Here is a 15,337-nt window from a genome sequence, read left to right as displayed (position 1 = left end):
AGAGAAGGGAAAGAAGGAAGGAAGGAAGGAAGGAAGGCAGGAATGAAGGAAGGGAGGGAGGGAAATCAGTCTTGGGCCATAGACATCCCATGTATAATTCTGCATTCTGAAAACCTAATTATCCTTACATGGCCACACCTTTTGGGTTACGAATGAATGAAATGCAGTCTCTGATAAAGTGGAAGTATATGTTAGGGCCACTAGCATATGTATTTTGAGTTTTAAATATTTTAATAATAATTTTGTGGAAGCTTCTTTATATTTACTAATTCAACAGAAAATATGGAGCATCCACTAAGGGCTGAGAATGGTCTTCAGTATGCCTGATAGGGCAGTAAAAAATACAGATACTCTCTGCTCCATTTGATATGATATATAAGATAAATGTTGATGAGAAGAACTTGGAGGTTACAGAGTGCTGAGACAGGGAGCTGCTATTTTTTTTTTTTTTTTTTTTAGGATGGTCATGGACAATCTCTCTGCAAAGGTGATATTTGAGAGTCTATCTGCATATGGTGATGAGTAATCCATGCACCTATCTAGGGGAAATTATGTGAGGCACAGGGAACAGCACATGAAAAGGCTGTGGGCAGGGCATCACTTGGTATGTTTGGGGAACCACCAAGAGGTTAGTGTAGCTGGAATGAAGTGAACAGCAGGGCTGCCACCCCATGGTGTTATACAACCCACGTGAAGGCCACCATATGGTGGCTTTCATAGAGGCAGTAGCAAAAAATGAGATCAGAGATATGCAGGAGGTGCAGAAAAAAACATCAGAGAGTTGAAGGGGGTAAAGATTATGTATCATCATGCAGCTGAGATAAAAAATTTGGATTTTACTCTCAGATGGAAAATCACTGTGGAATTTTGAGTATAGTAGTGGTGTAATCCAACAAAAGTTTCAAAAGAAACTTTATTATGGCTCTATGTTAAGGGTAGATTGTAAGAGAGCAGGTTAAGGCAAGAAGACCTGATAGGCAGCTGGGAAAAACAACCAAGATGTCACATCATGGCAGCTTAGCTAAGGCTGGGTGTGGTGAAACTGAAGAGAAACTATCAGATTTGGGATCTGGGTTTCTCGTATGTTCTGCATAGGCCTGTTGAGTGGGTTGGCTTGGTTATGGTCTGTGAGATAGAGGAGTTGAAGTAGATGCCAACCCATTTTTTTAGTCTAAACAACTGGTAAAATAGAATTTTTGTTTTTTCATTTACTGAGATGAGAAAGAATGTAAGAATGCAGGATTATTTTTGTTTTCTGTTTTTAATTTTCTTTCTATTTCTTTTGTTCTTGGCTGGGTTGAATCAGGAGTACAATTTTTGACATATTAAGTTTGAAATGGATATTAGACATACAAATGGAGTTATTTAATAGGTTTTGTATATAAATGAATTGGATATGCTCCATTATTTTATTCAAGTTTTTCTTTTGCCTAATGGCATGGTTATAACTTGGTTGTGTTTGGAGTTTTGTTTGGGGTTATATAAGGGAATTTAAATATAATTGTATATACTTAGGCCCCATGGGATTCAACCTTTAATTGATAAATGCATTTTGTGGTCATGTCAGTATCCTTGATGTATTTAAGAGTGGCATATGCTGGTATAAAGAAAATTTTATTTTTATTTTTGTTTGAAAAAAAGTCTATACTTCTATAGGCTTTCTTTCAGATGGAGTGATCCTGTACCCAAGGAGCATTCCTTATAATGTTTCAGGTTAAAAAATATATTTAAAGTTGTTTACTAAGATTTACCTCATTCAAGAAATGTGTTCATTCTACCATGGGAAGCGGGAGAAAAAGAACCTAATTGCCATCCTGAAGCACTTTACTGAAAATGTGTCCCAACTTTGTTTCAAGTCAATCCAAAGTGAAATTTTTCTTAAAATGAGGGAGAAAAAGGGGATCATGATTTTACTATGAAGTACATCTGGCTGGTTAAGTCAATAGTAAGAGAGAAATGATGATGGTTTTACTTTGCAGGCTTAGCTCATCTTTGACATTTCCTTTCAGAAAATGGAGTGTCTGCAACCTTTCACATACCTCACTGACGAAGCAGCTGCAACAGAGCTGGTATTGGAGGCAGATGAACCCTCACTTGTGATCAGAGGAGTTTGAGGGAAATTGGACATCTCACCTTTGGAATGTGGCGTGTTTTTCTGAATAGAATGGTTATATCCTGTGGGTTTATGCAAGAGCTTAGTAGTTTATGAGGGATGAAGATAAACTAAGTTTGCAATATTTTTTAATTTTTTTTTTTTTTTTTTTTTTTTTTTTTTTTACTTAGAGGCTGGTAATTGCTACAAATATTTAAATAACATATTGGCATTTATCTAGGGAATAGCAAATCATATTCAAACACACTGTAGGACAAGACGCAGGCACCTGCTTTAGTCAGGATTTTTTTTAGTTGTGAGAGAAAGAAACTCAGTGTCTGAGGCATGGAGGGAGTTTGTTGGCTCACACAACATCAGGTCTAGGGTAGGTAACAGGAGGTGAGGACAGAGCCAGGTGCTTCCACAGCAATGTCTGGAACCTGTCTCTCTCCCGGTCTTCTGGCTCTGTGCATTCTGTCTTGGCTTTATTCTCAGACAGCCCCTTCCTTCATGGTGGAAAAGACGAATCCCAGCAGCTGCAGGCTTATAGTCCATCGGCTAAGCAATCTAAGAGGAAAATGGAGTGCCCCTTTCCCAGTGTCCTAGGGCAAAACCCAGGACTATTCTGATTGGCCTGGCTTGGGTTGAATACTCAATCCTGAACCACTCTCTGCGGCCCAGGATGGAATTTTGTGATGGAGTGAGCAATGATCACATGCCCACAATTGGAACTGCAGCATTAAAATGAGGATTATTAGCACCTGCACCATAGGAGGAGACTGGGTATTGTATTACAGTTTGCTAGGACTGCTAAAATCAGATATCATAGATTGAGAGGCTTGAAAAACGGAAATGTGTTTTGTCCAGTCCTAGAGGCTAGAAGTCCAAGATCAAAGTGTTTGCAGGGTTGGCTTCTCCTGAGGCCTCTCTCCTTGCTTACAGATGTCCACCTTCTTGCTGTGTCCTCACATGGCTCTTTCTCCGATGTCTCTTTCTCCTCTTGTAAGGACACCAGTCCTATTGAATCAGGTCTCCTTTATGGCTTCATTTCACTTTAATTACCCCTCTCAAGACCCCATCTCCACATACGGTCACATTGGACTTTAGAGCTCCAACATGTCAAATGTGAACTTGGTGGTGTAAGGGAGAGTCACAATTCAGTCTATAACAGGTGCTGATTTTTCAAAAGGAAGACTAGTCAGACAGAATCCTGTCTCTCATGAAAACTGTGAGAAGAGGTAGCAGAAGGGTGCTCCAGGTACCAAGTGATAAGACATGGGGAATTCTTGCTCAGATCATTCAGGTGCTTCTTCCAGAGGACACAGAATAGTGTGGTCAGAGTAAGGAAGGGCATCCCAAGCCACACATGGGCAGAGCTTTGATTCCTTGAATGGAAACCCTACACAGCTGTAATGAAAAGGTAAGACTGGGATACAGTCTTCTGACATCTGGGATACAGTCTTCAAGCTTCTGACTTCTCATCTCAGTGTTCATCTACCTCTTCAGGCCAGGGTTTGTATTTCCTAGGACTTGCTTTGTTGATTCTCTTACATGGAGTAAGGAATAGCCACCACTGAGGTCAGCATTCTTTGATGGCATTCTATTATTAAAAGTGGAAGAAGGAGAAGATGAATGTCAATGGAGGCCCTAAGAATGACTGCAGTGGAGGGAACAATAATTCTTTTTCACTAACCTCCTCCTAAATTTCTTCTCAGGGAGAGGGGCCCATCAGAATACTTGAGTAGCTGCTCCCCAAATGTATATGGAGCACTGGATCCAACCTGCACAAGGGCTGGACTGTGGCGGGCATAGAAATGTGCCCCTTCAAAGAAGGATTTGCTTCTAGCTGTAGGGAATGGGGTCACCAGGTGGCCTCCAGCAGTCAGCTCCCGCAGGCTCTGCTGCTGTTGAAAGAGCTGGCTTGCCTACATTTACGTCCTTCCTGGTGATGCCTGAATCCCATGGATTAAAACTCCTAGGGAATTTTAAAACAAACAAACAACAAAAAATCCTAGCTAATTTAGCAAGGTCACAAAATGCAAGGTCAAAAATCAAATCTGTTATATTAATACATACATTAATACATGAATATTACATTCATCAACAACAATTTAAAAAAAGAAATTAAGAATCAATGCTTTCCTATCCACCTCCTAGAAACCTAAGGGAGGGGCACTAAGTTCTCAGGGTTTGCCTACATCTGGGGGTTTCATCTTATTGAAACTGTTTTCCTAGCCACCCATAGACCCTGCCCAAAAAGCAAGGAGGAGTAAATACAAGGAGATGGGGGGTGAGACCAGCAACAACGTGGTGAAAGACATATTCAAACAGATTTTTATAAAGTTTTTTTTTGGGTAAAGTACAAAATGACTTACCTCTTGTTTAATCCTAAGAAATTCTCAATAAAATTCACGTTTATACTAATTGCCCTTAAAGTAGCTAGTTACTGTTCCTTTCGTAGGTTGAGGCTACTGTATTTTTCAATTTACAATCATTTCTCTATTGCCCAATTACTTAAAAATGGCTATAGGTCCCTTTGGAGGAAGGACCGGGGAATCAATTACCATGTATATTTCCATGAATTTTCAGGGTCCTTCATTCTGTACACCTGAGCACCTATTTAGCCAGTGGGTTTTGAGACTGAAAGTGCTGACAGGCCAGAGCACTGGGCAAGGGCTCATAGTATTTTATTGGGGTCACTACCCTACCATTAGTCTGCTAATCATTCATCCTTTTTTTTTTTTTTTTTTTTTTTTGAGATGGAGTCTCTCTCTGTCGCCCAGGCTGGAGTGCAGTGGCATAATCTCAGCTCACTGCAAGCTCCGCCTCCTGGGTTCACACCATTCTCCTGCTTCAGCCTCCCGAGTAGCTGGGACTACAGGCACCTGCCACCTCGCCTGGCTAATTTTTTTGTATTTTTAGTAGAGACGGGGTTTCACTGTGTTAGCCAGGATGGTCTTGATCTCCTGACGTCGTGATCGGCCCACCTTGGCCCCGGAGTGCTGGGATCACAGGTGTGAGCCACCGCGCCTGGCCCATCCTTTGTTTGTTTTTCATTGAGTAATGCCCTGGACAGATGTCCATTGATTTTTGTCCCTCAGAATGTCATATTAATGATCTCCACAACTGTCTATGGCTGCCACTCTGGCTTTGCCTGCTATTGCAATAAATGTGACCTCATGACTTCTGGGTGATTAAATCTCACCACCTGGCCTCTATTATTACCAGGTCTTGTTTTCCCCTGTACTATCAGTGAGTAGAGTTCTTCCATAACTGTGCCTCTTACCATGAACCCTGGTCTACAAAGGAGAATGGCTGCTGAACTTTTTAAAATTCATACTGGTGACTCTCTCACCAGTACATTCCTTATGGTCCTGGGGAATAGTGTATCCTCTGATCTTTTCCATGGGGCTTAATCATCTGGTGGATTTTCCCATTATATGTATGTATCCATCCCAGCACATTTACTTTCCTAAGCCTTTTTCTACCATCTTTCATGACAATTATGGCATTAAAACTTCATCAGAGGGCGATGCTTCTTTCAGAATTCTACGAGTCAACTTTCCTACAAGTTTGCACTATCTCCCTTGATCTTTGCCTGGTTTTAAAGCATAGCATCTCAGGAGAGCACTCCCATGTCAGCACACTCTTTCCTACCCAGTTTCATATTCTGAATATCTTAATCTAACATTCTCAGAGTCTATTTCCACACACATGCCTCCTAGATCTTGCCAGTACATGCTGGCTAAATCTTTCAGCTCCCTTAAAGTATAGCCCATTTCCTCCTTTAGCAGAATCAGCTCATCCACAGCTAAGCTATGCTGTGATTTACCCCTATAGACTTAATGGCCCAAATTTGAGGTGGAGGAAGATTTTGAGTGGAGCACCTGCTGTGAGGGGGAGGACTCTCCATTGTCTTCCAGCATGGGATGGAGTGCTAACTCTTACTAGAGAAGAGTGGATAATTTATGCATACTCAGATGATTCAAGTGAGTCTAGAGAGTCAAAATCTTTGGAGCATCAAACGGATGTGCCCATCCCATGTGTCAGGATCCAAGATTTTTACAAACAGGGTTTCAGATCTAGGCTTATCAGATCTACCTTAGTCGAGCATTTAAAATTCCTTGAAGTTCAGCCTTTTGGGTTCTTAATTCCTGGGCTTAATAATCTTCTGCTCTGTTGCTGCAGGATATGAAAGCTTCTTTGTAATAGGTTCTCATTGCTCATTATGATAAGTCAGTTGTTAGTTGTATTCCAGTAGGGCATTAATGCCACTTAGCAATAGCCCTCCTATCTTGTTATGTTTATATCTACTGTTTTATCCATGAGTCTGAACTGATCCATTACATCCTCTCATCCATTGCCTTCCAATAGCAGACCATTCTAATTTATTACTGGTGAAGGTTCAACATTTGATCCACTTCCACGTGCCCAGGGCACATGGCCTTCCACCAAAACCAGCTTAGGATTCTCATTGTCATCTGAGCAATGAATGATTCATCTCCAAAACTTCATCTTATCACCTGCTTTTTCAGAACACTGTCAGTACTAACTCTTTGAGGTCGAGCTCTCTGAAAGCAGATGTTGAGACAGAGTGTGTGATACAAAATATTTAATAGGAATTAATCCATGGGAAAATAAGGGGGAAGAAGTTCAATAGCGTAGAGGAAGAAGTTGAACCGAGATCCAGGCAGACAAAACATTGGCCCAAATAGCAGGGAACTCTGGAGTTAATATTGCCCAGCTGGGCTGAAATAACTGGGACTTTGTACCTCTGCCTTATTTAGTCACCAGATGCACACTGCTTAAAACAGAATTAGGCAAAGCAGCTCTCTATAGATAAGGCAGGTCTTGAAGGAACTGATAGCTGGAGGCTGTGTGCCAATCCTATTTCCTACAGCTATAGTTGAAGTCCTTCCTTGAAAGGGGAACTGGGCAGTGCATCTTTGTGTCTATTACAGATATTGTCTCATAGGTCCCAAGATACTGTTCCTTTTCTTTATTTCTTTGTTTCTTTGTTTATTCTTTCTTTCTTTCTTTCTCTTTCTTTCTTTCTTTCTTTCTTTCTTTCTTTCTTTCTTTCTTTCTTTCTGTCTGTCTGTCTGTCTCAGACAAAGTCTCTCACTTTGTCACTCAGGTTGGACTGCAGTGGCATGATCTCAGCTCACTGCAGCCTCCACCTCCCATGTTCAAGTGATTCTCCTGCCTCAGCCTCCCAAGTAGCTGGAAATACAGGCTGTTCCTTTTCTTTAATCTTGCATTGTTTCTGTGTATTGGTTCTTGAGTTCATTGGCTCTCGTGCTATCTACAATCTGCTGTTGAGGCCATGTTGTAAATTTAAAATTTTTATTCCTTTTACTTTCTGTGTTTTAGAATTACCATTTTTTAAAAATCCTGTTTTTTGTTGAGATTTTTTATTTGCTGACTCATTTAAGACCATATTTTCTTCAAATTTTCAAGCATATTTTCCTTTAATTCTTTAAGTATGCTTAAAATCAGTGCTTCCAAGTTTTTACCACAAAGTTCAATATCTGGTCCATTTTTTAGGTTTGCTTGTAATGACTGACTTTTTTCTTCACTAGGGTTAACACTTAATCCTCTCTTTTTGCATATCAAGTTTTTTTTATTGTATAATAGACTGTGGATGCTACTTTGTAGGACATCAGAGTCCATTTGTCCTTTTTGAAGAACACTGATATTAATTCTGTTGCATGGATCAGTTAGTGATTGACTAAATTTGAACTTGGGTAGGCTTAGCATTATGTGTTATTAGAGAAGATCTATAACAAGACAGAAGTATTTTCCAAGGCCCTCTAGGTTGGTTGGATTCAACCTTCAAACTCTTCCTTTGCAGATTATGTTAGGGTTTGATGTTAGGCTTCGTTAGAGTGGATTTAAAGTTGACATCCTCTGGGACATGGTCCTCCTTCCTGAGGATGGTCCTTTCCTTGTCTCAACTGGATAATTTTAAAACTATTTTATTTATATTTGTAATTCACACATAATAATTATACATATTTGTGGGGTACATAGGGATGTTTCAACACATATAATGTATAACACTCAGATCAGGATGATTAGCATATCTGTTATCTCAAACATTTATTATTTCTTTATGTTGGGGATATTCAGTATTATCCTTTTAGCTATTTGAGCCTATATATTATTGTTAACAACAGTTATCCTACAGTGATATAGAATACCAGAACTTATTTCTCTTATCTAGCCATAATTTTGCACATATTACTTTTTGGTTTCTAATTTGAAATGCACATGCAATCATACAAAAGCCTATTCAGTAATGAAACGTAAGCCTCCCTCACATCCTTGTTCCTCAATTCCTCATTTCCAAGGCTGCCATGTAAGATTGTTCAAGTCATTTGCTGCACAACCGCACCTGGCTGAGGTGGTTGTAATCTAGCCAGAGCACTGCTGCCTAAGCCATAAATCATGGCTCTGAGAAAAAGAGTCCTTTTTATCTCTACCACACAAAAGCATTTTGCACCAAAGTGGGTGCCCTGCTCTTTTACTCAAAGGCATGGCTGTGCCTAGTTTCTTGTATATCCATCCTGACATAGTCTAGGTTGTCCAAACACATACCACATACTGTATGTATGAAAAAGTTATTTTAAAAGAATAAAGAAATGGCGATACAATGGTGACAAAAGGCAATACAGTACAATCAGAGTTCAAGTATTCCTAGATAATCCATTCAATGAAGCATGGTAAAATTGAATTTAAATGGAGAGAAGAAAATTGGAACAAATAAATCTTAAGGAAAGAGGCCTAAGTGTAATCATTGTTGGATTGTTTTCCACTTGAGTAATCTTTAATTCACATAAATTGTTTAAGCAGCTAGTGAAATTGATTGTATCCATTGCCAAGGAGGTTGACATTTGGTACTTCATCCACAATGTTCCCCACGGCTTAGAAGAGTGTGGAGGCTTGTTTGTGGTCTAGCAACCACTGCAGAAACTTTCAGGATTTTAGTCTGCTGAGAAATCTGAGAAGGGGTGTCCCCATGTGAAGACTGACACTTCCATCTCATTCACTCTAATGTCCTTCAAAACAAGAAGAATTGCTCCAATGGATAATCCTAGGGCACTCTATCAATTTGAATCCTAACATCTCTATATTCATTCTATCTGGGGTGAAATTTCAACTGGTTCAGAGAAAACAATCATTAAATCAGCAGATAAGTGAAATTATGAAATTTGATTATAAGGATTGCTCTGCCACTCTGCGTAACTTCTGTCTTTGTTTCTGTTTCATGTTTTGTCTCATTCCAGAAGACCCATACTGGTTTTCTTTTGGGTTCCAATGCTTTTGCCTCAGGCTGTTTGTATTTGTTGTTCTTTAAGTTCTGAAGACTTTTCTCTACCCTGAGATTTCATCCGGTGAACTCACATTTATCTTTCAAACCTTGGCTTTAATGTTCATCCAGCAAGGCAGGTGAGTGCCCCATCACAGCAGCTTGAACGTCCCCTCTCATTACATCCACCACATTTAAAACTACCTGCTTACGCTTGATTTCAACACCAGACCGTAAGCTCCATGGACACAGGGATCATGCCTGTCTTGTGATGATGGTATTGTCATTGCTGAGCACAGTGCCTGGCTCCTATTAGGCATTCAATAAACCTGTTGAATAGACTCCATCATTGAGTAGATGGAATTGTAAAAGCTATTCATGGCCCTACAAAAGGAGAATTTTTCCCTGTTAAAAAAAAATAGAACTAGGACCTCGCGCAGTGGCTCATGGCTGTAATCTCAGAACATTGGGAAGCTGAGGTAGGAAGATTGCTTGAGGTTGGAAGTTCGAGAAAAGCCTGGGTAACATAGTGAGACCTCGTCTCCACAAAAAAACAAAGAAACAAAGAAACAAACAAATAAGCAAAAAATTAGCAGGATATGGTGACTTTAGTCCCAGCTACGTGGGAAGCTGAGTTGGGAGGATCTCTTGAGCCCAGGAGTTGGAGGCGGCAGTGAGCTATGATCGTACAACTGCACTCCATCAGCCAGATGATTTTTAAATTAATTATGGGGTAAACAGATCTTTCCACACTGGCTGGGTTGAAAATTCAAATGTCTTCCAGTAGTGGTCATCTTCAGTATCTTTCTCTTTTGACCTTGTAGCAGCCAATCTCCAGTAATTCTCACAGAGTTGAGCGCACATATGCTGCCCAACGCTTAGCCAGAACTAGTGGGGACATTTTGGTGGATTTTTTTGGGGGGTTATATTTAATCATGGTAAAATATATTAACATACATTTACCATTTTAATAATTTTTAAGCATGTAATTTATGTGGCATTAATTACATTCATAATGTTGTGAAACCATCACTACTATTTATTTCCAAAACTTTTATTACCCCAAACAGGAACCCTTTAACCATTAAGCAATGATTCCCATTCTCCTTTCCCCTGGCCCCTGGTAATATCTGTTTATTTTCTGTCTCTATGAATTTACAGATTCTAAATACTCCCATAAGTAGAATCATGATAGTATTTGCCCTTTTGTGTCTGGCCTATTTTACTCAGCATAATGTTCTCAGAGTTCATCTATGTCATAGCATATATCAGAACTACATTTGTTACACCTGAATAATATTCCATTGTTTGTATATATCACATTTTGTTTAACTGTCAATCCATTGATGAACACCTGGGTTGCTTCCACCTTTCTGCTATTGTGAATAATGCTGCTACAAACACGTGTACAGATATTTCTTTGAGACCCTACTTTCAATTCTTTTGGGTATATACCCACAAGTGGAATTGCTAGATTATATAGTAATTCTATTTTAAGTTTTTTGAGGAACCACTCAACTGTTTTCCATAGTGGCTGTGCCATTGCACATTTTCACCAACAGTGCATGAGGATTCCAAGTTCTCCATGTCTTAGCTAACACTATTTTCTCATTTTATTTTTATTAATAGCCATCTTAACAGGTGTGAAGTAGTATTTCATTGTGGTTTTGATTTGTATTTCTCTTATAAATAGCAACATTGAGCATCTTTTCATTGGCTCTTTGCATATCTTCTTTGGAGAAATGTCTGTTCACATCTTTGGTCCATTTTCAAAATGGATTGTTTTTTGTTGCTGAGTTGTATAAGTTTTCTATATATTCTGGATATTAACTCTTTATGAGATATAAAATTTGCAAATATTTCCTTCTATTCTGTGGCTTGTCTTTTTACTCTGTTCATCGTGTGCTTTGGTGCACGAAAATTTTAATTTTGATAAGTCCGGTTTATTTCTTTTTTGTTTTGTTGCCTGTGTTTTTGGATATCAGATTCAAGAAATCATTGCCCTATGTTTTGTTTTGTGAGCTGTATAGTTTCAGGTCTTACATTAAAGTATTTAATCCATTTTGAGTTAATTTTTATGTAAGGTATTATGTAAAAATAATACTTCATTATTTTGTTTATGGATATCCAATTTTCCCACAGCCATTAGTTGAAAAGACTGTTGAATGGGGAAGCACCCTTGCTGAAAACCATTTGGCCACATTCATGAGGGTTTATGTGTAGGCTTTCTATTGTATTCCATTGGTTTATATGTCTTTATGACAGTACCACACAGTTTTGATTACTGTAGCTATGTTGTAAGTTGTGAAATCAGGAAGTGTAAGATCTCTAATTTTGCTTTTTGTCAAGATTATTTTGGTTATTTGAGGTACCTTGAGTTTTCATATAAATTTTAGAATAGGTTTTCCTATTTCTGCAAAAATATAATTGGAGTTTTGATAGGTATTGCATTAAATGTGTAGAATTATTTGAGTAGTATTGCCACCTTAACAATATTAAGTCTTCCAATTCATAAACACGAATGTCTTCCCATTTATTTGTGTGTTCTTTACATTTTTCAGCAGTATTTTACAGTTTTCAGTGTAGAAATCTTTTGTCTCCTTAAATAATTTTAGTCCTAAATATTTCATCATCTTTTGATGCTATTGCAATGAAATTGCTTTTTAAATTTGTTTGAATTGTTTGTTGTTGGTGTATAAAAATGCAACTGATTTTTGTGTGTTTTATACCCTGGAACTTTCCTGATTTTATTTATTAGCTGTAACAGTTGTGTTGTGAAGTCTTTAGGGTTTTTCACTTATAAGATGATGTTCTCTGTGAACAGGGATTATTTTATTTATTCATTTTCAATTTGGATGCCTTTTATTTCTTTTTTTTTTTTTTTTTGTCAAGTTACTCTGGCTAGAATTTCCAATAGTATGTTGAACAGAAGTGGTAGAATTGGGTATCTTGCCTTGTTTCTGATCTTAGGGAAAAGTTTCAGATTTTCACCAATGTTTATGAGGGTAGCTGTGGGATTTTCATATGTAACCTTTATAACATTGAGGTAGTTTTCTTATATTCTGTTTGTTGAGTATTTTTTTAACCATGAAAGGGTAGAGAACTTCATCAAATGCTTTTTCCTGTATCAATTGAGATGATCACATGTTTTTTTCCCTGTATTCTGTTAATGTGGTGTGTTACTTGATTGATTTTCATATGGTAAAAAGCCTCCTTGTATTCCAAGGATAAAACACAGTTGGTCACGGTATAATCTTTTTACTGTACTGAAGTACTTGGTTTGCTAGTATTTTGTTGAGTAATTTTGTATCAATATTTATTAAGGATACTGGTCTGTAGTTTTCTTTCTGCTTTTTGGTATCAGGATAACTCTGCCCTCATATAACGAGTCAGGAAATGTTCCTTCCTCTAATATTTTTGCAAGAGTTTAAGAAGAATTGGTGTTAATTCTGCTTTAAATATTTGGTAGAATTCACTAGAAAAGCCATTTGGTCATGGGCTTTTCTTTGTTTGAAGATTAATTAATTAATTTAATCTTCTTACTAATTATGTTTATTCAGACTTTTATTTCTTCATGATTCAGTCTTGGTAGATTGTGTGTTTCTAGAAATTTGTCCATTTCATCCAAGTCATTCAATATCTTAGTCTCATAATATTCTCTTATGTTTCATCATTTATTTTGAATTTTAGTAATCTAAGACTGCTCTTTTTCTTAGCCAATTAGCTAAAGATTTGTCAATTTTGTCAATCTTTTCAAAGAACCTAATTTTTTGTTTCATTGATTTTCTTTAGTTTTCTATTTGTCTATTGGGTTTGGTAACATTTTTTTCTTTTTCTTTTCCTTTTCTTTTTTATCTTTTTTTTTTTTTTTTTGAGACAGAGTCTCATCTGTCACCTAGCCAGGCTGGAGTTCAGTGGCACAATCACAGCTCACTGCAACCTTGACCTCCCAGATTCAGGGGATTCTCCCACCTTAGCCTCCTGAGTAGCTGGGACTATAGGTGCATGCCACCATGCCCGGTTAATTTTTGTATTTTTTGTAAAGATGGGGTTTCACCATGTTGCCCAGGCTGCTCTTGAACTCCTGGGCTCAAGTGATCTGCCCACCCCAGCCTCCCAAAGTGTTGGGATTACAGGCATGAGCCACCATGTCTGACTAATTACAATTATTTACTTAAAGTCTATTTTACCTGATATTAGTATAGCCACTCCTGTTGTCTTTGGTTTGTATTTGCACAAAATATCTTTTTATATCCTTTCACTTTCAACACATGCTTGTCCTTATCTCTTAAGTGAGTGTCTTGCAGACAGAATATAGTTGAATTTTTAAAAAATCCGTTCTGTCAATCTATGTCTCTTGATTGGAGAGCTTAATTTATTTACATTTAAAGTAATTATGATAGGGAAGAACTGACTATTGCCATTTTATTATTTGTTTCCTGCATGTCTTATAGCTTTTTAGTCCTTCATTTCTTCTTGACTACCTTCCTTTGTGTTTAGTTGATTTTTATAATGACACTTTTGATTTCCTTCTCATTTTCTTTTGCATATATTTTATAGATATTTTCTTTGTGATAACCATGGACATTACAAGTAACATCAGAAAGTTATACAAATCTATTTTAAGCTGATACCAACTTAACTTCAATCACATACAAAAAGTACTCCTTCATAGCTTCATGCTTCCCTTTACGTTGTCACTGATTACAGTATATACTGAACTTATTAACATAGATTTATGAAGATTTTTATGCCTTTGCTTTTTAAATCTTGCAGAAGCATAAAGAGTAGAGTTATTAGCCAAGAGTACATTAATACTGGTTTAACATTTGTCCATGTATTAATCTTTACAAGAACTTTATACATTCATATTGCTTTGAATTGCTCTCTAATGTCCCTTAATTTCAACTTGAAGGACTCTCTTTGATATTTCTTGTAAGACAGTTCTAATTGTAATGAACTCCCTCAATGTTTGTTTATCTGGGATATCTTTGTCTCACATTTTTGAACAATAGTTTTGCCAGATATGGAATTCTCAGTTGACAGATTTTTTTTCTTTCAGCATTTTATATCATTTTACTGCCTTCTTGTCTGCAAGATTTCTGCTGAAATATCAACTGCTGAGGTCATCAAAGATCATTTGTTTTGTTGCTTTTCTCTTCCTGCTTTCATAATTCTATCTTTTCTTTGGTATTCAATAGTTTGATTATAATGTGCCTTAGGATAGGGTTTGCCTTCCTTGGGGTTTGCTGAGCTTCTTGTATTTGAATATCCTTGTATTTCTTCACATTTGGAAGTTTTTCATCATTATTGCTTCAAATAAATTATCTGCTTCTCTTTTTCTCTCTTCTTTTTTGATCCCTACAACATGTACTAGGTCCACTTGATGGTGTCCCATAAGTCCTTTAGGCTCCCATCACTTTTTAAAATTTGTTTTCCTTTTATTTCTCAGACTAAATAATTTCAAATAAACTGTCTTCAAGATAATTGCTTCTTTCTTTTGCCTGTTAGAGTCTGATGATGAACACCTCTAGTGACTTTTAAAATTCAGTTATTATATTTTTCAGCTGTAGAATTTCTATTTGGTTTTTTATAATTTTTCTTTGCTGATATACTCTTTTTTTATAAATCATTTCATAGTTTCCTTTAATTCTTTGTCCACGTTTTCCTTTAACTCTTTGAGCATATTTAAGATAAGTATTTAAATGTCTTTTTCAAGTAAATCTAATGCCTGTGTTTCTTCAGGGACAGCTTCTGTAGATTTATTTTGTTTCATAAAATGGTCCCTTTTTTGTTTTGCTGCATACCTTTGAGCTTTTGTTGAAAAGGAGGCATTTGTTAAAAACAGCCACCTATTCCAATCTTTGCACGCTAGCTCTGTGCAGGGGAAACCTTTCACAAATCATTCCAACAAAAACTTAAAGTCTTCTTAG

The 15,337-nt window shown here is 37.4% G+C and overlaps 1 long non-coding RNA gene across 2 annotated transcripts in view; it reads right to left on the bottom strand.

The window, feature by feature from the left end:
- Positions 1 to 2,606: 2,606 nt before the first annotated feature.
- Positions 2,607 to 15,337, bottom strand: part of LOC105492319 (uncharacterized) — a 164,739-nt gene continuing 152,008 nt past the window's right edge. For both annotated transcript variants that reach the window (XR_011624353.1, XR_011624354.1), the window contains exon 3: positions 2,607 to 3,692. This is a non-coding gene — a long non-coding RNA (uncharacterized lncRNA). The remainder of the gene's footprint in view (positions 3,693 to 15,337) is intronic.

Source organism: Macaca nemestrina, chromosome 6, assembly GCF_043159975.1.
Source record: "Macaca nemestrina isolate mMacNem1 chromosome 6, mMacNem.hap1, whole genome shotgun sequence".
Taxonomy (NCBI): domain Eukaryota; kingdom Metazoa; phylum Chordata; class Mammalia; order Primates; family Cercopithecidae; genus Macaca; species Macaca nemestrina.
The sequence above is the reverse complement of the archived record's forward strand: the minus strand, read 5'-3'. Positions and strand labels throughout refer to the sequence as shown.